Raw genomic sequence first — 22,371 nt, 5'->3', positions numbered from 1 at the left:
ACTTCTTGACCCAGAGCAATGGTTACCACCATTGCTTAGGTTGTATCACCTGAAGAATGGTCATTTTGGGGGACAGCTTTAGACACCCTTATACTGGAAGAAAGTTCTGCATTAAATATCCAGTGACATGCAACACTACACATGTGGGGTATCTCCTTTCTTGCCCATGTGTTTTGCACTATGTGGGCAAGACAGAGAGGCAGTTTAAGGAAAGGATGGCTCTCCATAGGTCAGCCATCAGGGCGGCCATTACCACAGGTCACAGTGATCAACCAGTGGCCTGACATTGCCTTAACACTAAACATAGTATAGCCGATATTAGAGCTAGGATCATTGATTATCTTCCTCCTAGCATTAGATGTGGTAATAGGTCCAGACAGCTTTAGCAATTGGAATGCCGTTGGATTGGCAGATTAGACACAATGGCCCCTAAAGGGTTAAATGAAACTCTGGGTCTACAGTGCTTTTTATAAGCATTATAGTAAAAACTTTCTTGCTTGAGATGTATGTTTAATTGCATATCCGAACTGTATATAATTCATGTTGTGGTGTCACTTAGTCCTTCAGCTGTTTTTTAATCACTAGTACCAGTCAAAAAGTATATTATGGTAGTGATCATCATATGTATTAGATGATGCACCAATATGTTTATCTACGAATATTTGGACTGAACCATTTACTCACTTGATAGGTAGTTGCACGAGTAGCTAGCTTCGCTACCCTTTTAATTGTGTATGTTTATGTTTTTCAGGTTGTCATGGTTACATGGGAGGATCAGTGCACGCTCTGACGTCACTGGAGCAGCGACGCAATGGGAGTCAGCGACACAGTGGATGGATGGGCGGCGGCGGTGATCCAGGTGAGTGCACTGTAGGGATTAATGTATCATGTGGTGGGGTATTTAAGATTGTCATGTTTTGCATCACTTTATCCCTAATGACGGGTTTATACCCGAAACATAGGAGGAATACAGGACACATTTCTTCATTTATCATAGTCACTGAGTGCCGCCATTGTGTATTTTGGATTTTACAGGGTCTACAGTAGCCACGGAGAGCACCAGTGCATTTGGAGTGTTGTATACCAGGGAGTGCCGGGAACTTTTGGACTATATAATATATATATATATATATATATATATATATATAAAGCACTAATCCATTGGCACTCACCATTCCTAGATTTGGGGTGCAACATGGTTTGTGACCACATTGTTTAAATAGAAATCACAGGGGCTCTGCACTCACCATAATAACTAACAATAAATAGTGGGGTTTTGGTTCATGAATTGATCAATGCATTTAAGCTTGCAGCCCCCATTGAAGGATACCTACTTTAATACTTTTAATAACTTGCCAAGAGATATCTGAGACGAGGAAGGTACAGTATGTATGAATTAAACAATAAAAAATAGGGCTGTTTTTTCTATTCACAGAGTGAGTTCCTGGAATGTTTGTGCTGAATAATATACATTGGAAATTATCTTGCAGTCCTTCATGCTTCACTTATATTACAATACTTCCTGTTACACCGCTGAACACTGCACACTATGGGAGCTCAGGTAACAGATTCTTAAAGGCAAAATATCAGTAAAAAAATAATTTTGCATATGACTAAACTTCCAGGTAACAAGAAGAAACTTGAGATCTTTACTGTACCCTGTAGTTTTAAGGAACTTGCACCCTTTCAGGTATCTCTGCAAATGTGTAACACCAGTCCAATGTTCTCTTCCAGGATTAATTGCAAATTTGCTAACACAAATGACTGCATGTGTGATGTCTGCAGGTGTGGTTCTCAAACTCGGTCCTCAGGTCCCCACACAGGTCACTTTTTCCAGGTCACCCAGCAGGTGCATTGGTGTACTCATTACTCACAGGCACATTTCCCAGGTCACCCAGCAGTTGCACAGGTGTATTCATTACACATGCACACATTTTCCAGGTCACTCAATAGGAGTGCAGGTGTAGTCATTACTCACTCACACATTTCCCTGGTCACCCAGCAGGAGCACAGGTGTACTCATTACTCACAGACACATTTCCCAGGTCACCCAGCAGGTGCACAGGTGTACTCATTACTCACTGACCCATTTCCCAGGTCACCCAGCAGGTCCACAGGTGTACTCATTACTCACTGACCCATTTCCCAGGTCACCCAGCAGGTGCACAGGTGTACTCATTACTCACGCACACGTTTTCCAGGTCACCCAATAGAAGTGCAAGTAAAAGCATTACTCACTAACACATTTCCCTGGTCACCCAGCAGGTGCACAGGTGTATTCATTACTCACTCACACATTTCCCAGGTCACCCAGCAGGTGCACAGGTGTATTCATTACTCACCGACACATTTTAAAAGGTCCACAGCTGGAGCTAGTTGTTTCACTTGTGATTCTGTGAGGAAACCTGGAAAACATGCCCTGTTTGGGGTCCAGAGGACCGAGTTTGAGAGCCTGTGCATTAAACGTTATATAGTGAGGAGTCCTATGCTGCACACCCTAACTTTAAATTAAGTGTTACATTGTGTGACAATGTAAGTGTCAAGCATGGTAGCACTTTGCTATATATTATAGTGAGTGCAATCTAGGGTCCTTCCCTAAATATCCTAGATTGTGTTTATGTATGTACAGTTGAATTTAGAGACTCCTTTAACCTAGATTAGCACTCTCTCTGGGTGTTTTTAATCAGCATGGAATCATTGTATTCTCAGACTGCATTATAAAGAAGGCACTATCATGGTAAGACCCTAATTTATTTATTTAGCATGTCAGTATGGGGGGGAGTTTGAGGGGTGGGGCTCCCTAGGTTGGTGTGGCCGCGCCACTTCAGGGCATCACAATGTAACACTTATTTTAGCACTGTGTACTTCATTTGTTATTTTTATCTATGTAACACCTATAACACCCTTATTACCACTTCTCACATGTATAAGACCTTTCACACATAGCTGCAGCTTCTTTAATTTCTAACATTCCTTAACACTTTAATTGCTATCTCTCACCAGTGTGATGCCTTCGGACAGTTTGGTTGTGCTGACCTGGGGGGCCCTGTGCCTTGGATTTGTTCCATAGAAATGTTACTGACCTGCCCAGGGCTGGATTGGCCATCTGGCACTTCTGGCTAATGCTAATGCCAGAAGGGCTGATGGCCTCAGGGCCGGCTCGTGGAGGATGGAAGTGTCCACGCCCTCCACTCCCCGCTGCCAGATTCACTATGTGAGCTCAGTAGAAAGGGGGGCCCGGAGGCAGTGATGGGCTGGGGCTCTCTGCTTGGTCGGGAATAGATGGGGCATGCTGCGAGGCCAGGCACCCATGACTTGCACTACGTCCCCTGCACGAGCGCCTAAGGCCACGCACAGGGCAGACTGCCAGGGCTGATCCCTCCCTCATAAATTTGCTTTGGAATCAAAAACTTAAATTACATTTACTATGAATCAACCCTTCCTGTCCCTGCCTTCAACTACAGTACATACATACTCAATCTCCCTTAGGCCTCTTGATTAATGAAAACATATGTTTCCTTATGTGCCATGTTTGAACTTGAACTGCACGTTTTTGTGCTACCCACTTCTGCCACTTTGCTTAGTCAGCCAGCTAGCTTGGTGCAAATTATGAGCCTAAACTGGATGAAAACAATATTTTGAACTGCCAGGTGGTCAAAATTGACTGGAATGAGTTGAAATAAATGTTACTGAGGTTAATAATACTGTAAGAACAAAAACAGGCCCAAATTATGTGATTTTAGCTGTTTTTATGATTTAAAAAAAAAAAATACAGTTCCAAAACCAAAACACGCAAGGGCGGTTTTGCCAAAACCAAATTCAGATCTAAAACACGAAGGAACTACAGATCCAAAACCAATACACAGGGGTTGGCACACATCCCTACATGTAGATCAAGTCCTTTGTTCACTTCGCAAGGATCCAAGGGTTGCCAATATCTTCAAATTGGATCATTACATTTTGGCGACTGTGCTTGATCCTAGATTTAAGTTGTACATTGTGTTTTTCTTTCCAACTGACCAAGATCTTGAGTTGCAAAGACCTTCTGGTGAGTGGTACACGACACAACAACATCTCCTCCTTCAGTTTTTCCGACAGCTGCCAGGAAAAAACTCAGCTTTCCCTAAAGACCCATTGGTGATGCAGAGGAGTCAATGCAACATTGTGACATCGGGTCAGGTCTAAAAAAATTGCCAAAAATCAGTTACTCTGCCATGACTCGATTGAAATACTGGTTATTTTTATGACACCGTACACTTAGGCATGTCACAGAGTTACAAAAAGTAAATTTGGAAGCTCTTGTACAGACTGACTTTGCTTTACTTTAGCTGTCCACCCTCCAGTATGTACTCAGAAAAAGTTTTCAGCACAGCCAGGAACCTTATCAGCGATCGGCATAGGATGCTACTTCCTCAAATTGTGGAAAAGTTTTTTTTTTTCCTCAAAATGAACTACAGTACTGTACAAATTCCACGAGGAAGAGCATTACCGCCAATTACATCCTAAAAATACAGAGGTACCTGTTATGGTGGATTCCAGTGGGGATGAAATAATATTGTGTGAGGATGATGTACACATTGATGAGGGTGAGGAATCAGATGAGAATGACATTTCCACCTGTAGAAAAAACTAACAATACTGTTAGCTGCCTTAAGCCCATTGGCATTTTGTTTTGTGAGAGCCCACACAAACCAATTGCTTCAGCCACAATTGGCAGTCCCTGTCACTGAAGTTATTGGTTTGTTAAATTGTTCATGTCCTGTTTAATATATACTGTACAACATAAGGGTGGGTGGAAGGGCCAAAGGACAATTCCATCTTGCACCTCTTTTCTTTGTATTATCACTGTTTGGGGCATTGCTGACTGACATTATTATAGTTTATTAAAACTGCCATCCTGTCTCCTGCTGTGTGGTATAGATATCCTATATTTTTCTAAACATTTGTGCCGCTGTCCTGACACTTACATTTTTTTTGTTTCATACTGTATTTATTTAAACTAAAATCACAAAAAGATATACTTGCAAAATACTCTTGCAAAATACTCTTATGTCATTTTTAACCTTGATTTGATTTCTTAAATCTTCATTCCAATGTGTAACAACAGGTGGGCTTGGCTTCCCTTGATCATAACAGCTATGTTTGGTCAGATGCAACTCAAGCACCAAATGGAGAGAATATTGTCACAAGCCGCCGCAGTGCCGCTGCAGCACCATGGTCTTTCCTAGATGTACCATGTTGGTAATTGAACTGCCACAGCTGCTGAAATCTTCTACATGCAGTTGATGAGTGCCAAAAATGTGCAGAAATGTTTATGGCCACAGACAGCACCTCCTGCTGGCCCATTTCATTTTTTTAAAAATTCTGAACTAAGGCAAGCCGGCTAAGAACTAACAGTAGCCGGCTTGCCTTCGTTCGAGAAGCCGTGTGTCGGGATTCTGTCATCGGGCTAAAGATAGGCATCGGGATTTAGTTACCTACCTTTAGTCCCAAATCCGGATTTCAACTCCGGGATTTAGTCAGATGGCTTTCCGGCCATCGGTACATTGACTTCATCCCACTGTAGTATATGTGAATTTGCTTGGATGGTGCATTTTGCAAAGGTAAGCCAAGCACTGACAAAGTATACTCTGCACTGTACATAAATGCTAATATGTATACCACTGATGTTCAATGTTCCTGATGTTTCATGTTTAAGAAATTGCTTTGATACTAAGAATATTAATATTCACTGTATAAAATACCTTGTATTATAGAGTAAATACAGATTGTGAGCAGATAATGAATCTGCATCTTATTGAAACTGAGATTTATCCACATACTGCAATATATTAAGTGTTGGATGTGAAGCACAATGTATGATACCCCAAGCATTGGCATAGGGCATGCTGCATTGTATGTGACCCCTTATGTGTATATTTCTGATATTTTAAGCTGATTCATATTCTCCTGATGTCTCCTTTGATACAATGGGCCTAATTCAGACTTTGCGTACATGTCTCATGGCGGGGGCAACTGCACATGTGCAGAAAGTGTCCTGTGAGATCGCCTGCAGTGTCCCCTAAGCCGCAGCCTGTAGCTGTTTGGGAGTGGGGAGCCAGTGATCCCGAATTGGGGGTGTGTCTCTGGGAGTGTTAAGGCCAGGCTCTGCTTTGTGCAATGCAGATTTCTTGGCCTTGGCTATGATTCTGAGACGGCCATCTAAGTAACTTGAATGCATCTGCACAGGGCCATCTCTTCCATTGGGCTTGTTGGGCAGTTGCTCAAGTGCCTGAAGCTTGTAGGGGCCCACCAACCCACCCCCTGCAGCCGCGGCCAGTTGGTAAATTGTGATGTTTATATAAGACGGCCACCGGTGCACTGTATTCCGATCTAACCCCACCCCGGTGACGAGTACTCACCTCATCTGCCGGCTTCAGACCAGTCAGAGTCTCACTGCATGTGTGGGAGGTCTGATGGGCATGCAGGAGGGTTTAATTTTATTGACCATTTAATTTTTTTTCCTGTGAATGGGTGGGTAGGGGCCCCAGTGCATTGCTTTGCCCGGGTCCCACATTACTGTTAAGACAACCCTGCATCTGCGGATCACACAAGCAATGCAACAGGCATCTGCTGTATATACACCAAACACGTCCTGTTCCATTAGCATATGTTAGCATCGCTGCTGCATCCAAGGACATTGCAGCGATACTAACAATATAATAATATTTTATTTTCACCCAATAGAGCAAACTATAATATATAACATAGAGAGAAGCTGTTAGATTGTCCTCATTTTTCCTGTCACTTTTGATATAATGCAGTCTAATATCTTATCATCTCAATTTGAATTTACTAATTAACCATTAAGTGTGCCCCCAAAAAGATTTGTTTTCTGTTTTTCTTGCACTCTTCAAAAAAATAGAAAGGGGGATGTTACTCAGATGTCCCCAGCACACTACATTGTATTGCAACAATTCAGACATGCATGCATTGCAAATACATGGTAAGCCACCAGGCCAACCCCACGGCTTCTCTGATAACTGGTGGTCCCTACACTGTAGAATAACAGTAGCCACTCTGGGCAATGTAATTGCCTATTGTAAGGCCTCATGGTAAAGGCATATACAGAAAAACATTCAAATTGAGAGCCAGCTTACCTGGGAGTCACCCCTGGGACCTCCAATTAGCACTATAAGAATCAGCATGCCCTCCAAATGCTGGTTCCATCTATGCCTCTCAAAACAGCAAACATAACAATGTAGAATTCATATCAATGTAGCAATATTCTTCAAGTGCATGAATGGGAGGCCCACCTTTCTAATTTTGGTTAGTATTACCCCTACCTTTCATGCACCTGAAGACTAGTTTTGCCAAATTGATTTGAGCAACTTCGACTGTTATTTTTGCCGTTTTGAGATATATTGAGGTATATTTTGTTGAATGATTGTAATCAAATAGTAATGTAATGTAACTAAATCCAAGTTTATCATGATCGACACTGATGAAATGTTGAAATGATTATAGAGATGTGCGCCGACCCTCGTGTTTTGGTTTTGGATCTGGATCTCCCCTGGTTTTGGATCTGAATCTGGCGTTGGATTTTTTTTTCTTGGTGTTTTGTTTTCGTGTTTTGGTTTTGGATCTGGATTTTTTTCTTAAAAAATAAATAAAACAGCTAAAATCACATAAAATGTGCCTTTTTTTGTTCCTACAGTATCAATAACCTCAATAACATTAATTTCCACTCATTTCCAGTAAATTTTGGTTACCTCACAGCTCACAATATTGATTTTTTTTCATCTAGTTAAAGGGCCAAAAGGTTGCATCCAGCTTGCTGGCTCAAAACTGATTGATATAATTATTAATAGAGTTGAGGACAGTAAAAAGATGATGGTTGGGATACCCTTGAGGATTGAAGGCATGGGCCTTCATAGAGGACAAGGAAGTTGACGGCCTTGCATTATCATAATGACTGCTGGCGGCAGCTACATCATGTGGTACTTGGCCTTGCTCTCCTGTCATGTGACAGCCCTCCATATTTTCTGCAGTCTTGAAGCAGTGTCACAAGCACCAATAGTGTAGCCAAGGTGCCGTTACAAAATTCACACACGTGCAGTCGTGCGCACACAGAAAAAAAATATACAAAGCACACTATTTTTTTTTCGGGTCCAGAACTTGGGCCCAGAGCACAGATTGGTGATGACTGGAGTCGGGCAGCACTAGTTTGCGTTGCTGTATCTTGTGTGGCTAAGCCTAACATGCACACACACACAGAAAATAAATAGACAAAAGACACAATTTTTTTTGTGGGGGGGGGTCTTCGGGTCCAGAACTTGAGCCCAGAGCACAGATTGGTGACGACTGGAGTCGGGCAGCACTAGATTGCGTTGCTGTATATTGTGTGGCTAAGCCTAACACGCACACACAGAAAATAAATAGACAAATTACACTATTTTTTTTGGGGGGGAAGGGAGTTTCGGGTCCAGAACTTTGGCACAGAGCACAGATTGATGACAACTGGAGCCGGGCAGCACTAGATTGCATTGCCGACTTGCAAGATCTTGTGTGGCTAAACCTAACACGCACAGACACACAGACAATTATTAGAAAACAAAACAATTGATTTTTATTTTTTTTCAGCTCCAGAACTTTGGCCCAGAGCACAGATTGATCACAACTGGAGTCGGGCAGCACTAGGTTGCAACTTGCGTTGCTGGCTGGATCTTGTGTGGTACTGCGGTTAAGCCTAACACGCACACACACATGCAGAAAAATATAAAAGACACTTTGATTGATTTTATTTTTTACTATATATATATTTTATTTATTTATTTATTTATTTATTGAGTCCAGAACTTGGGCCCAGTTGGACACAGCACCAGCCCAGATGTATCTGCAGTTCTGCACCAGCCCACATGGACACAGCAGACATGAAAAGCACCAGCCCAGGACACAGCAGACAGCACAGACAGCCCAGATGGACACAGCAGACAGCCCAGTGACAGCTGTCACAGCACCAGCCCAGAATGGATCAGCAGTCACCAGCCCAGGACACAGCAGACAGCACCAGCACCTCTCCCAGCCCTACACTACCCACCCTCCCTGTTCAGTCACCACAGCCGGAGTGAAATGGTGTCCGTCACGTGGTCTCTTATATACTACATTGATCATAGAGACGAAAGCTCGCGAACTGCGAGATTTCTTCTCTATGGTTTTGCCTCGATTTGAGAGATCCAAGTAAGGCGGGAACATACGAGCCGGCTTGGACCCAACTCGGATCTACTAAATTCGGGTGGGTTCGGATCTCTGGAAACCGACCCAGCTCAGCTCTAATTTTTACTGATGCTGCGCCTTTAAGATTGTTATACCTGGTATGTGATGTACAGCCGGCCCCTAGGTGTGTTGTTTTAGGCTGTTGGTGGTAGAACAGGAAGTATTGCTATGTACTGTGCTGTAACTGATGGTGAAAGGAATAAACTACGAGTCTCTGCTATCTATTAGATTATTTACAAATCATTTAGAAAATCTTAGTTCTTGCTCTAATTTTGGGTGAGTAACATATCTCTTACTATTCTCAGATGCGTCCTATTTCTTCTTCATGATGAAGCAGTGGGTTTATAAGAAGTCACTGCTATGGGCTAAACAGGTTCAGTGTAATCTCATCTTGCTAGCATCACAAACAGATTTTTATTCATGCTCACATTGATTGGTGTAGGTGTTTGTCTTGTGCCTGTATTTGTTTGCAGCAGTTTACTTTCCAGCAGGAGATCACATTTCCACTCTCTAAAAGGACTTTTTCCCAAGCTTTACTAAATGCTCAATTTTGCGACTGTCTGTGTTTTTGAACTTGACATTTAAAACAGAAATACTATCAAATGCAAAACATGCCAGCTTTTGCCTTTAACATTATTGTCGTTTTAAAAATTCAGGGTCAAAACCGCAGAGAAATGGCAGCTTTGCAAAGCCGCCACTTAGTAAATTTAGCATCAAGCCTCATCTCATGCTCTTAGTGTGAGGCATTTTGCACCTGGTAGTTGCGCTTCAGCAGATAATCGCATTTCTGGTCTCACCTTGGGAATCAGCCCTGCCGTTTGAAGGGAATGTGTATGTAATGTCGGCTGTCGGGGTGCCTCCTGTCAGAATACCGATAACTGCATCCCGATGGTTAGTATCCAGACAGGGGTCGGGTAAATATACTTACCCTCCCCCTTCCCCCCCCTAACCTTACTTTTCTGTAGCCTAACCCTCCCCCCCAGTGGTGTCTAACTCTCCTCCTTAGGGGTGCCCAGGGGTGTATCTAGGTGTCCTAGCACCCCTGGCAAACTAAGGGACTGGCGCCCCCCTCCAATGACTGCTTAATTTTTATTTCTCTTTTTAATATATATATCTTTTATAGAACTTACTCTATTGCAAACCACTATATATAAATTTATTTATGCAAAAAAACACAGGAAAAGCTTGAAAACATTGAATCAAAAACAAACAAAATGCATTATGGGTAACATAATTTACATATATTCAAATTGGGCTATCTATACTGCATTACACTTTTTAACAAATGAAAGCTACACTCCACCATTAATTTGCTGGGATGATAACTCACATGAATCTTTTATATTATCCCACATAAAAATGAAGACAGTCCATAGGATCATGTCTAATTCCCAACACGGGGATAGCAACAACCTATAAAGATCTTATACCCCTTTTACACCACAATCCCGGGTCCGACCCTGGAATTTGAACACTGGTCAATCCCGGGTTGAGCTCTGCTTCAGACCCTGTTTACACTGCAACTCGACCCGGGTTATTCAAGGGTTTGCCCCGTTTACACTGAACCCGGGTAATCTCTGCTTTTTTCTATAGAAGTCATTTAAAATGGTCTGTTTCAAGGTCTGACAAAGATGGTCACAAAAAGCAACAATAGAGAGGAGTGGGGACTGATTACAGCTTTGTTACAGGCTGCTGTCCTGGCTGTGGCAGGCTGTGTATCAGCCTGTGTTTGTGGCTGCTGGTCAGGCCGTGGTACAGGTTGCAGTTCTGGCTGTGGCAGGCTGTGTATCAGCCTGTGTTTGTGGCTGCTGGTCAGGCTGCTGCGGTGCAGGCTGCAGTCCTGGCTGTGGTAGGCTGTGTATCAGCCTGTGATTGTGGCTGCTGGTCAGGCTGTGGTACAGGCTGCTGTCCTGGCTGTGGCAGACAGTGTATCAGCCTGTGTTTGTGGCTGCTGGTCAGGCAGTGGTGCAGGGTGCAGTTCTGGCTGTGGCAGGCTGTGTATCAGCCTGTGTTTGTGGCTGCTGGTCAGGCTGTGGTGCAGGGTGCAGTTCTGGCTGTGGCAGGTTGTGTATCAGCCTGTATTTGTGGCTGCTGGTCAGGCTGTGGTACAGGCTGCAGTTCTGGCTGCGGCAGGCTGTGTATCAGCCTGTGTTTGTGGCTGCTGGTCAGGCTGTAGTGCAGGTTGCAGTTCTGGCTGTGGCAGGCTGTGTATCAGCCTGTGTTTGTGGCGGCTGGTCAGGCTGTGGTGCAGGGTGCAGTTCTGGCTGTGGCAGGCTGTGTATCAGCCTGTGATTGTGGCTGCTGGTCAGGCTGTGGTACAGGCTGCAGTTCTGGCTGTGGCAGACTGTGTATTAGCCTGTGTTTGTGGCTGCTGGTCAGGCTGTGATGCAGGCTGCAGTTCAGGCTGTGGCAGGCTGTGTATCAGTCAGTGTTTGTGGCTGCTGGTCAGGCTGTGGTGCAGGCTGCAGTTCTGGCTGTGGCAGGCTGTGTATCAGTCTGTGTTTGTGGCTGCTGGTCAGGCTGTGGTGAAATCTGCAGTTCTGGCTGTGGCAGGCTGTGTATCAGGCTGCGTTTGAGGCTGCTGGTCAGGCTGTGGTGCAGGCTGCAGTTCTGGTTGTGGCAGGCTGTGTATTAGCCTGCGTTTGTGGCTGCTGGTCAGGCTGTGGTGCAGGCTGCAGTCCTGGCTGTGGTAGGCTGTGTATCAGCCTGTGTTTGTGGCTGCTGGTCAGGCTGTGGAACAGGTTGCAGTTCTGGCTGTGGTAGGCTGTGTATCAGCCTGTGTTTGTGGCTGCTGGTCAGGCTGTGGAACAGGTTGCAGTTCTGGCTGCGGCAGGCTGTGTATCAGCCTGTGTTTGTGGCTGCTGGTCAGGCTGTAGTGCAGGCTGCTGTTCTGGCTGTGGCAGGCAGTGTATTAGCCTGCGTTTTTGGCTGCTGGTCAGGCTGTGGAACAGGTTGCAGTTCTGGCTGTGGCAGGCTGTGTATCAGCCTGTGTTTGTGGCTGCTGGTCAGGCTGTGGTACAGGTTGCAGTTCTAGCTGTGGCAGGCTGTGTATCAGCCTGTGTTTGTGGCTGCTGGTCAGGCTGTGGTACAGGTTGCTGTTCTGGCTGAGGCAGGCTGTGTATTAGCCTGCGTTTGTGGCTGCTGGTCAGGCTGTGGTGCAGGCTGCAGTCCTGGCTGTGGTAGGCTGTGTATCAGCCTGTGTTTGTGGCTGCTGGTCAGGCTGTGGAACAGGTTGCAGTTCTGGCTGCGGCAGGCTGTGTATCAGCCTGTGTTTGTGGCTGCTGGTCAGGCTGTGGTGCAGGCTGCAGTTCTGGGTGTGGCAGGCTGTGTATTAGCCTGCGTTTGTGGCTGCTGGTCAGGCTGTGGTGCAGGCTGCAGTCCTGGCTGTGGTAGGCTGTGTATCAGCCTGTGTTTGTGGCTGCTGGTCAGGCTGTGGTGCAGGTTGCAGTTCTGGCTGCGGCAGGCTGTGTATCAGCCTGTGTTTGTGGCTGCTGGTCAGGCTGTGGTGCAAGATGCTGTTCTGGATGTGGCAGGCTGTGTATCAGCCTGTGTTTGTGGCTGCTGGTCAGGCTGTGGTACAGGTTGCTGTTCTGGCTGTGGCAGGCTGTGTATCAGCCTGCGTTTGTGGCTGCTGGTCAGGCTTTGGTGCAGGTTGCAGTTCTGGCTGCGGCAGGCTGTGTATCAGCCTGTGTAGTGGCTGCTGGTCAGGCTGTGGTACAGGCTGCAGTTCTGGCTGTGGCAGGCTGTGTATCAGCCTGCGTTTGTGGCTGCTGGTCAGGCTGTGGTGCAGGTTGCAGTTCTGGCTGCGGCAGGCTGTGTATCAGCCTGTGTTTGTGGCTGCTGGTCAGGCTGTGGTGCAGGCTGCAGTTCTGGGTGTGGCAGGCTGTGTATTAGCCTGCGTTTGTGGCTGCTGGTCAGGCTGTGGTGCAGGCTGCAGTCCTGGCTGTGGTAGGCTGTGTATCAGCCTGTGTTTGTGGCTGCTGGTCAGGTTGTGGTGCAGGTTGCAGTTCTGGCTACGGCAGGCTGTGTATCAGCCTGTGTTTGTGGCTGCTGGTCAGGCTGTGGTACAGGTTGCAGTTCTGGCTGTTGCAGGCTGTGTATCAGCCTGTGTTTGAGGCTGCTGGTCAGGCTGCGGGACAGGTTGCAGTTCTGGCTGTGGCAGGCTGTGTATCAGCCTGTGTTTGTGGCTGCTGGTCAGGCTGTGGTACAGATTGCAGTTCTGGCTGTGGCAGGCTGTGTATCAGCCTGTGTTTGTGGCTGCTGGTCAGGCTGTGGTGCAGGCTGCAGTTCTGGCTGTGGCAGGCTGTGTATCAGTCAGTGTTTGTGGCTGCTGGTCAGGCAGTGGTGCAGGGTGCAGTTCTGGCTGTGGCAGGCTGTGTATCAGCCTGTGTTTGTGGCTGCTGGTCAGGCTGTGGTACAGGCTGCAGTCCTGGCTGTGGGAGGCTGTGTATCAGCCTGTGTATGTGGCTGCTGGTCAGGCAGTGGTGCAGGGTGCAGATCTGGCTGTGGCAGGCTGTGTATCAGCCTGTGTTTGTGGCTGCTGGTCAGGCTGTGGTGCAGGTTGCAGTTCTGGCTGTGGCAGGCTGTGTATCAGCCTGTGTTTGTGGCTGCTGGTCAGGCTGTGGTGCAGGATGCTGTTCTGGATGTGGCAGGCTGTGTATCAGCCTGTGTTTGTGGCTGCTGGTCAGGCTGTGGTACAGGTTGCCTTTCTGGCTGTGGCAGGCTGTGTATCAGCCTGTGTTTGTGGCTGCTGGTCAGGCTGTTGTACAGGTTGCAGTTCTGGCTGTGGCAGGCTGTGTATCAGCCTGTGTTTGTGGCTGCTGGTCAGGCAGTGGTGCAGGCTTCAGTTCTGGCAGCGGCAGGCTGTGTATCAGCCTGTGTTTGTGGCTGCTGGTCAGGCTGTGGTGCAGGTTGCAGTTCTGGCTGCGGCAGGCTGTGTATCAGCCTGTGTTTGTGGCTGCTGGTCAGGCTGAGGTGCAGGTTGCAGTTCTGGCTGTGGCAGGCTGTGTATCAGCCTGTATTTGTGGCTTCTGGTCAGGCTGTGGTGCACGTTGCAGTTCTGCCTGTGGCAGGCTGTGTATCTGTCTGCGTTTGTGGCTGCTGGTCAGGCTGTATTGAAGTCTGCAGTTCTGGCTGTGGCAGGCTGTGTATCTCGCTGCGTTTGTGGCTGCTGGTCAGGCTGTGGTGCAGGATGCTGTTCTGGATGTGGCAGGCTGTGTATCAGCCTGTGTTTGAAGCTGCTGGTCAGGCTGTGGTACAGGTTGCAGTTCTGGCTGTGGCAGGCTGTGTGTTAGCCTGTGTTTGTGGCTGCTGGTCAGGCTGTGGAACAGGTTGCAGTTCTGGCTGTGGCAGGCTGTGTATCAGCCTGTTTTTGTGGCTGCTGGTCAGGCAGTGGTGCAGGCTTCAGTTCTGGCTGTGGCAGGCTGTGCATCAGCCTGTGTTTGTGGCTGCTGGTCAAGCTGTGGTGCAGGTTGCAGTTCTGGATGTGGCAGGCTGTGTATCAGCCTGTGTTTGTGGCTGCTGGTCAGGCTGTGGTGCAGGTTGCAGTTCTGGCTGTGGCAGGCTGTGTATCAGTCTGCGTTTGTGGCTGCTGTTCAGGCTGTGGTGAAGGCTGCAATTCTGGCTGTGGCAGGCTGTATATCAGGCTGCGTTTGTGGCTGCTGGTCAGGCTGTGGTGCAGGCTGCAGTCCTGGCTGTGGTAGGCTGTGTATCAGCCTGTGTTTGTGGCTGCTGGTCAGGCTGTGGTACAGGTTGCAGTTCTGGCTGTTGCAGGCTGTGTATCAGCCTGTGTTTGAGGCTGCTGGTCAGGCTGCGGTACAGGTTGCAGTTCTGGCTGTGGCAGGCTGTGTATCAGCCTGTGTTTGTGGCTGCTGGTCAGGCTGTGGTACAGGTTGCACTTCTGGCTGTGGCAGGCTGTGTATCAGCCTGTGTTTGTGGCTGCTGTTCAGGCTGTGGTGTAGGCTGCAGTTCTGGCTGTGGCCGGCTGTGTATCAGTCAGTGTTTGTGGCTGCTGGTCAGGCAGTGGTGCAGGGTGCAGTTCTGGCTGTGGCAGGCTGTGTATCAGCCTGTGTTTGTGGCTGCTGGTCAGGCTGTGGTACAGGCTGCAGTCCTGGCTGTGGCAGGCTGTGTATCAGCCTGTGTTTGTGGCTGCTGGTCAGGCAGTGGTGCAGGGTGCAGTTCTGGCTGTGGCAGGTTGTGTATCAGCCTGTGTTTGTGGCTGCTGGTCAGGCTGTGGTGCAGGCTGCAGTTCTGGATGCGGCAGGCTGTGTATCAGCCTGTGTTTGTGGCTGCTGGTCAGGCTTTGGTGCAGGTTGCAGTTCTGGCTGTGGCAGGCTGTGTATCAGCCTGTGTTTGTGGCTGCTGGTCAGGCTGTGGTGCAGGATGCTGTTCTGGATGTGGCAGGCTGTTTATCAGCCTGTGTTTGTGGCTGCTGGTCAGGCTGTGGTACAGGTTGCTGTTCTGGCTGTGGCAGGCTGTGTATCAGCCTGTGTTTGAGGCTGCTGGTCAGGCTGTTGTACAGGTTGCAGTTCTGGCTGCGGCAGGCTGTGTATCAGCCTGTGTAGTGGCTGCTGGTCAGGCTGTGGTACAGGCTGCAGTTCTGGCTGTGGCAGGCTGTGTATCAGCCTGCGTTTGTGGCTGCTGGTCAGGCTGTGGTGCAGGTTGCAGTTCTGGCTGCGGCAGGCTGTGTATCAGCCTGTGTTTGTGGCTGCTGGTCAGGCTGTGGTGCAGGCTGCAGTTCTGGGTGTGGCAGGCTGTGTATTAGCCTGCGTTTGTGGCTGCTGGTCAGGCTGTGGTGCTGGCTGCAGTCCTGGCTGTGGTAGGCTGTGTATCAGCCTGTGTTTGTGGCTGCTGGTCTGGCTGTGGTGCAGGTTGCAGTTCTGGCTACGGCAGGCTGTCTATCAGCCTGTGTTTGTGGCTGCTGGTCAGGCTGTGGTACAGGTTGCAGTTCTGGCTGTTGCAGGCTGTGTATCAGCCTGTGTTTGAGGCTGCTGGTCAGGCTGCGGTACAGGTTGCAGTTCTGGCTGTGGCAGGCTGTGTATCAGCCTGTGTTTGTGGCTGCAGGTCAGGCTGTGGTACAGATTGCAGTTCTGGCTGTGGCAGGCTGTGTATCAGCCTGTGTTTGTGGCTGCTGGTCAGGCTGTGGTGCAGGCTGCAGTTCTGGCTGTGGCCGGCTGTGTATCAGTCAGTGTTTGTGGCTGCTGGTCAGGTAGTGGTGCAGGGTGCAGTTCTGGCTGTGGCAGGCTGTGTATCAGCCTGTGTTTGTGGCTGCTGGTCAGGCTGTGGTACAGGCTGCAGTCCTGGCTGTGGGAGGCTGTGTATCAGCCTGTGTTTGTGGCTGCTGGTCAGGCAGTGGTGCAGGGTGCAGATCTGGCTGTGGGAGGCTGTGTATCAGCCTGTGTTTGAGGCTGCTGGTCAGGCTGTGGTGCAGGTTGCAGTTCTGGCTGTGGCAGGCTGTGTATCAGCCTGTGTTTGTGGCTGCTGGTCAGGCTGTGGTGCAGGATGCTGTTCTGGATGTGGCAGGCTGTGTATCAGCCTGTGTTTGTGGCTGCTGGTCAGGCTGTGGTACAGGTTGCTGTTCTGGCTGTGGCAGGCTGTGTATCAGCCTGTGTTTGTGGCTGCTGGTCAGGCTGTTGTACAGGTTGCAGTTCTGGCTGTGGCAGGCTGTGTATCAGCCTGTGTTTGTGGCTGCTGGTCAGGCAGTGGTGCAGGCTTCAGTTCTGGCAGTGGCAGGCTGTGTATCAGCCTGTGTTTGTGGCTGCTGGTCAGGCTATGGTGCAGGTTGCAGTTCTGGCTGCGGCAGGCTGTGTATCAGCCTGTGTTTGTGGCTGCTGGTCAGGCTGTGGTGCAGGTTGCAGTTCTGGCTGTGGCAGGCTGTGTATCAGCCTGTGTTTGTGGCTGCTGGTCAGGCTGTGGTGCATGTTGCAGTTCTGGCTGTGGCAGGCTGTGTATCAGTCTGCGTTTGTGGCTGCTGGTCAGGCTGTGGTGAAGTCTGCAGTTCTGGCTGTGGCAGGCTGTGTATCTGGCTGCGTTTGTGGCTGCTGGTCAGGCTGTGGTGCAGGATGCTGTTCTGGATGTGGCAGGCTGTGTATCAGCCTGTGTTTGTGGCTGCTGGTCAGGCTGTGGTACAGGTTGCTGTTCTGGCTGTGGCAGGCTGTGTATTAGCCTGTGTTTGTGGCTGCTGGTCAGGCTGTGGAACAGGTTGCAGTTCTGGCTGTGGCAGGCTGTGTATCAGCCTGTTTTTGTGGCTGCTGGTCAGGCAGTGGTGCAGGCTTCAGTTCTGGCTGTGGCAGGCTGTGCATCAGCCTGTGTTTGTGGCTGCTGGTCAGGCTGTGGTGCAGGTTGCAGTTCTGGCTGTGGCAGTCTGTGTATCAGCCTGTGTTTGTGGCTGCTGGTCAGGCTGTGGTGCAGGTTGCAGTTCTGGCTGTGGCAGGCTGTGTATCAGTCTGCGTTTGTGGCTGCTGTTCAGGCTGTGGTGAAGGCTGCAGTTCTGGCTGTGGCAGGCTGTATATCAGGCTGCGTTTGTGGCTGCTGGTCAGGCTGTGGTGCAGGCTGCAGTTCTGGCTGTGGCAGGCTGTGTATCAGCCTGCGTTTGTGGCTGCTGGTCAGGCTGTGGTGAAGGCTGCAATTCTGTCTGTGGCAGGCTGTGTATCAGCCTGCGTTTGTTGCTGCTGGTCAGGCTGTGGTACAGGCTGCTGTTCTGGCTGTGGCAGGCTGTGTGCCTGCCTGCGTTTGTGGCTGCTGGTCAGGCTGTGGTGCAGGTTGCGGTTCTTGCTGTGGCAGGCTGTGTATCAGCCTGCGTTTGTGGCTGCTGGTCAGGCTTTGGTGCAGGTTGCAGTTCTGGCTGCGGCAGGCTGTGTATCAGCCTGTGTAGTGGCTGCTGGTCAGGCTGTGGTACAGGCTGCAGTTCTGGCTGTGGCAGGCTGTGTATCAGCCAGTGTTTGTGGCTGCTGGTCAGGCTGTGGTGCAGGTTGCAGTTCTGGCTGCGGCAGGCTGTGTATCAGCCTGTGTTTGTAGCTGCTGGTCAGGCTGTGGTGCAGGCTGCAGTTCTGGGTGTGGCAGGCTGTGTATTAGCCTGCGTTTGTGGCTGCTGGTCAGGCTGTGGTGCAGGCTGCAGTCCTGGCTGTGGTAGGCTGTGTATCAGCCTGTGTTTGTGGCTGCTGGTCAGGCTGTGGTGCAGGTTGCAGTTCTGGCTGCCACAGGCTGTGTATCAGCCTGTGTTTGTGGCTGCTGGTCAGGCTGTGGTACAGGTTGCAGTTCTGGCTGTTGCAGGCTGTGTTTCAGCCTGTGCTTGAGGCTGCTGGTCAGGCTGCGGTACAGGTTGCAGTTCTGGCTGTTGCAGGCTGTGTTTCAGCCTGTGTTTGTGGCTGCTGGTCAGACTGCCGTGCAGGCTGCTGTTCTGGCTGTGGCAGGCTGTGTATCAGCCTGTGTTTGTGGCTGCTGGTCAGGCTGTGGTACAGGTTGCAGTTCTGGCTGTGGCAGGCTGTGTATCAGCCTGTGTTTGTGGCTGCTGTTCAGGCTGTGGTGCAGGCTGCAGTTCTGGCTGTGGCCGGCTGTGTATCAGTCAGTGTTTGTGGCTGCTGGTCAGGCAGTGGTGCAGGGTGCAGTTCTGGCTGTGGCAGGCTGTGTATCAGCCTGTGTTTGTGGCTGCTGGTCAGGCTGTGGTACAGGCTGCAGTCCTGGCTGTGGCAGGCTGTGTATCAGCCTGTGTTTGTAGCTCCTGGTCAGGCAGTGGTGCAGGGTGCAGTTCTGGCTGTGGCAGGTTGTGTAATAGCCTGTGTTTGTGGCTGCTGGTCAGGCTGTGGTGCAGGTTGCAGTTCTGGCTGCAGCAGGCTGTGTATCAGCCTGTGTTTGTGGCTGCTGGTCAGGCTTTGGTGCAGGCTGCAGTTCTGGCTGCGGCAGGCTGTGTATCAGCCTGTGTTTGTGGCTGCTGGTCAGGCTGTGGTACAGGCTGCAGTTCTGGCTGTGGCAGGCTGTGCATCAGCCTGTGTTTGTGGCTGCTGGTCAGGCTGTGGTACAGGCTGCAGTTCTGGCTGTGGCAGGCTGTGTATCAGTCAGTGTTTGTGGCTGCTGGTCAGGCTGTAGTGCAGGCTGCTGTTCTGGCTGTGGCAGGCTGTGTATCAGCCTGTGTTTGTGGCTGCTGGTCAGGCTGTGGTGCAGGATGCAGTTCTGGATGTGGCAGGCTGTGTATCAGCCTGTGTTTGTGGCTGCTGGTCAGGCTGTGGTACAGGTTGCTGTTCTGGCTGTGGCAGGCTGTGTATCAGCCTGTGTTTGTGGCTGCTGGTCAGGCTGTTGTACAGGTTGCAGTTCTGGCTGTGGCAGGCTGTGTATCAGCCTGTGTTTGTGGCTGCTGGTCAGGCAGTGGTGCAGGCATCAGTTCTGGCTGCGGCAGGCTGTGTATCAGCCTGTGTTTGTGGCTGCTGGTCAGGCTGTGGTGCAGGTTGCAGTTCTGGCTGTGGCAGGCTGTGTATCAGCCTGCGTTTGTGCCTGCTGGTCAGGCTGTGGTGCAGGTTGCAGTTCTGGCTGTGGCAGGCTGTGTATCAGCCTGTGTTTGTGGCTGCTGGTAAGGCTGTGGTGCATGTTGCAGTTCTGGCTGTGGCAGGCTGTGTATCAGTCTGTGTTTGTGGCTGCTGGTCAGGCTGTGGTGAAGTCTGCAGTTCTGGCTGTGGCAGGCTGTGTATCAGGCTGCGTTTGAGGCTGCTGGTCAGGCTGTGGTGCAGGCTGCAGTTCTGGCTGTGGCAGGCTGTGTATCAGCCTGCATTTGTGGCTGCTGGTCAGGCTGTGGTGAAGGCTGCAATTCTGGCTGTGGCAGGCTGTGTATCAGCCTGCGTTTGTGGCTGCTGGTCAGGCTGTGGTACAGGCTGCAGTTCTGGCTGTGGCAGGCTGTGTATCAGCCTGCGTTTGTGGCTGCTGGTCAGGCTGTGATAGGCTGTGTATCAGCCTGCAATTGTGGCTGCTGGTCAGGCTGTGGTGCAGGTTGCAGTTCTGGCTGTGGCAGGCTGTGTATCAGCCTGCGTTTGTGGCTGCTGGTCAGGCTGTGGTGCAGGGTGCAGTTCTGGCTGTGGCAGGCTGTGTATCAGCCTGTGATTGTGGCTGCTGGTCAGGCTGTGGTACAGGCTGCAGTTCTGGCTGTGGCAGACTGTGTATTAGCCTGTGTTTGTGGCTGCTGGTCAGGCTGTGATGCAGGCTGCAGTTTTGGCTGTGGCAGGCTGTGTATCAGTCAGTGTTTGTGGCTGCTGGTCAGGCTGTGGTGCAGGCTGCAGTTCTGGCTGTGGCAGGCTGTGTGCCTGCCTGCATTTGTGGCTGCAGTTCTGGCTGTGGCAGGCTGTGTATTAGTCAGTGTTTGTGGCTGCTGGTCAGGCTGTGGTGCAGGCTGCTGTTCTGGCTGTGGCAGGCTGTGTATCAGTCTGTGTATGTGGCTGCTGGTCAGGCTGTGGTGCAGGCTGCAGTTCTGGCTGTGGCAGGCTGTGTATCACCTGCTTTTGTGGCTGCTGGTCAGGCTGCTGTGGTGCAGAAGGTTAGACAGGCAAGTGATGGCTTCATGTGCGTCTCTCTCTGCAGGGCACTGACAAATTACATCATCTGCCAGTGCCCCAGAAGCTCCAGTCAGCATCTTTCGGAGCTAGCTGAGTCAAATAATCAGGGTAGCACCCGTTTACACTGCCTCATGACCCGGGAACAGCCCATTTTCAACCCTGCTCTCAACCCAAGTAAGATTGCCCAGTAAATCAACCTGGCTTATTTTTTTGGAAGCCGTTCACACAGAGCCTCAACCCAGGTTATTTGTTTAGTGTAAAAGAAGTATTAGTCAGTACTCCAAACTGAGAAAAAGATAAAATTATTACACTTACACTGGGGGTAGTTCAATTGACATGCCTGTAGAAAAAGGGAGACAAAATATATATATATATATATATATATATATATTTTTTTTTTATTATTATTATTATTTATTTATTTATTTTCATTTATTACACTTACTACATGATAAGCACTGTTTATTAATTTCTATATGTCAACAACACAGGAAAAGAGGGCATCATTAACAAACAAGATGCATTGTGGGCAAGAAAATTTGCATATATGCGAATAGAGCCTTGTGATTGATGTGGTGATTGCACTCTTTTCCTGCACAGTTGACATATTGGAGTTAGTGAGTGATGATTAGTATGTTTTGGGTATTGTGGGGGAAGAGATATATTAGGGATAAAAATGGAAAAAAAATTACTCTCCATAATTTTAAATGTTTCTGATATAAAGGGACATATAAGGCTAATACATCATAACATTCAATGGAGAGCACTGGTAAGAGTAGAGAAGACAGAAGGAGACCAGGGATCTTTGACTGTTCTGGCTGTGGCAGGCTGTGTATCAGCCTGTGTTTGTGGCTGCTGGTCAGGCTGTTGTACAGGTTGCAGTTCTGGCTGTGGCAGGCTGTGTATCAGCCTGTGTTTGTGGCTGCTGGTCAGGCAGTGGTGCAGGCATCAGTTCTGGCTGCGGCAGGCTGTGTATCAGCCTGTGTTTGTGGCTGCTGGTCAGGCTGTGGTGCAGGTTGCAGTTCTGGCTGTGGCAGGCTGTGTATCAGCCTGCGTTTGTGCCTGCTGGTCAGGCTGTGGTGCAGGTTGCAGTTCTGGCTGTGGCAGGCTGTGTATCAGCCTGTGTTTGTGGCTGCTGGTAAGGCTGTGGTGCATGTTGCAGTTCTGGCTGTGGCAGGCTGTGTATCAGTCTGTGTTTGTGGCTGCTGGTCAGGCTGTGGTGAAGTCTGCAGTTCTGGCTGTGGCAGGCTGTGTATCAGGCTGCGTTTGAGGCTGCTGGTCAGGCTGTGGTGCAGGCTGCAGTTCTGGCTGTGGCAGGCTGTGTATCAGCCTGCATTTGTGGCTGCTGGTCAGGCTGTGGTGAAGGCTGCAATTCTGGCTGTGGCAGGCTGTGTATCAGCCTGCGTTTGTGGCTGCTGGTCAGGCTGTGGTACAGGCTGCAGTTCTGGCTGTGGCAGGCTGTGTATCAGCCTGCGTTTGTGGCTGCTGGTCAGGCTGTGATAGGCTGTGTATCAGCCTGCAATTGTGGCTGCTGGTCAGGCTGTGGTGCAGGTTGCAGTTCTGGCTGTGGCAGGCTGTGTAT

At 49.7% G+C, this 22,371-nt stretch overlaps 1 protein-coding gene across 1 annotated transcript in view; it reads left to right on the top strand.

Annotated features, from left to right (window-relative positions):
• The first annotated feature begins 9,444 nt into the window (after nt 1-9,444).
• The window catches only part of LOC148476929 (uncharacterized), a 113,551-nt gene continuing 100,624 nt past the window's right edge, over nt 9,445-22,371 (top strand). Inside the window, exon 1 of the mRNA XM_088457443.1 lies at nt 9,445-9,531. The gene's annotated coding sequence lies outside the window, so the exon portion shown is untranslated. The remainder of the gene's footprint in view (nt 9,532-22,371) is intronic.

Source organism: Taudactylus pleione, unplaced genomic scaffold (genome assembly GCF_031769625.1).
Source record: "Taudactylus pleione unplaced genomic scaffold, aTauple2 ptg000762l, whole genome shotgun sequence".
Classification (NCBI taxonomy): Eukaryota; Metazoa; Chordata; class Amphibia; order Anura; family Myobatrachidae; genus Taudactylus; species Taudactylus pleione.
Note: the sequence above shows the minus strand (reverse complement) of the source record. Positions and strands in the feature narration are given on the sequence as shown.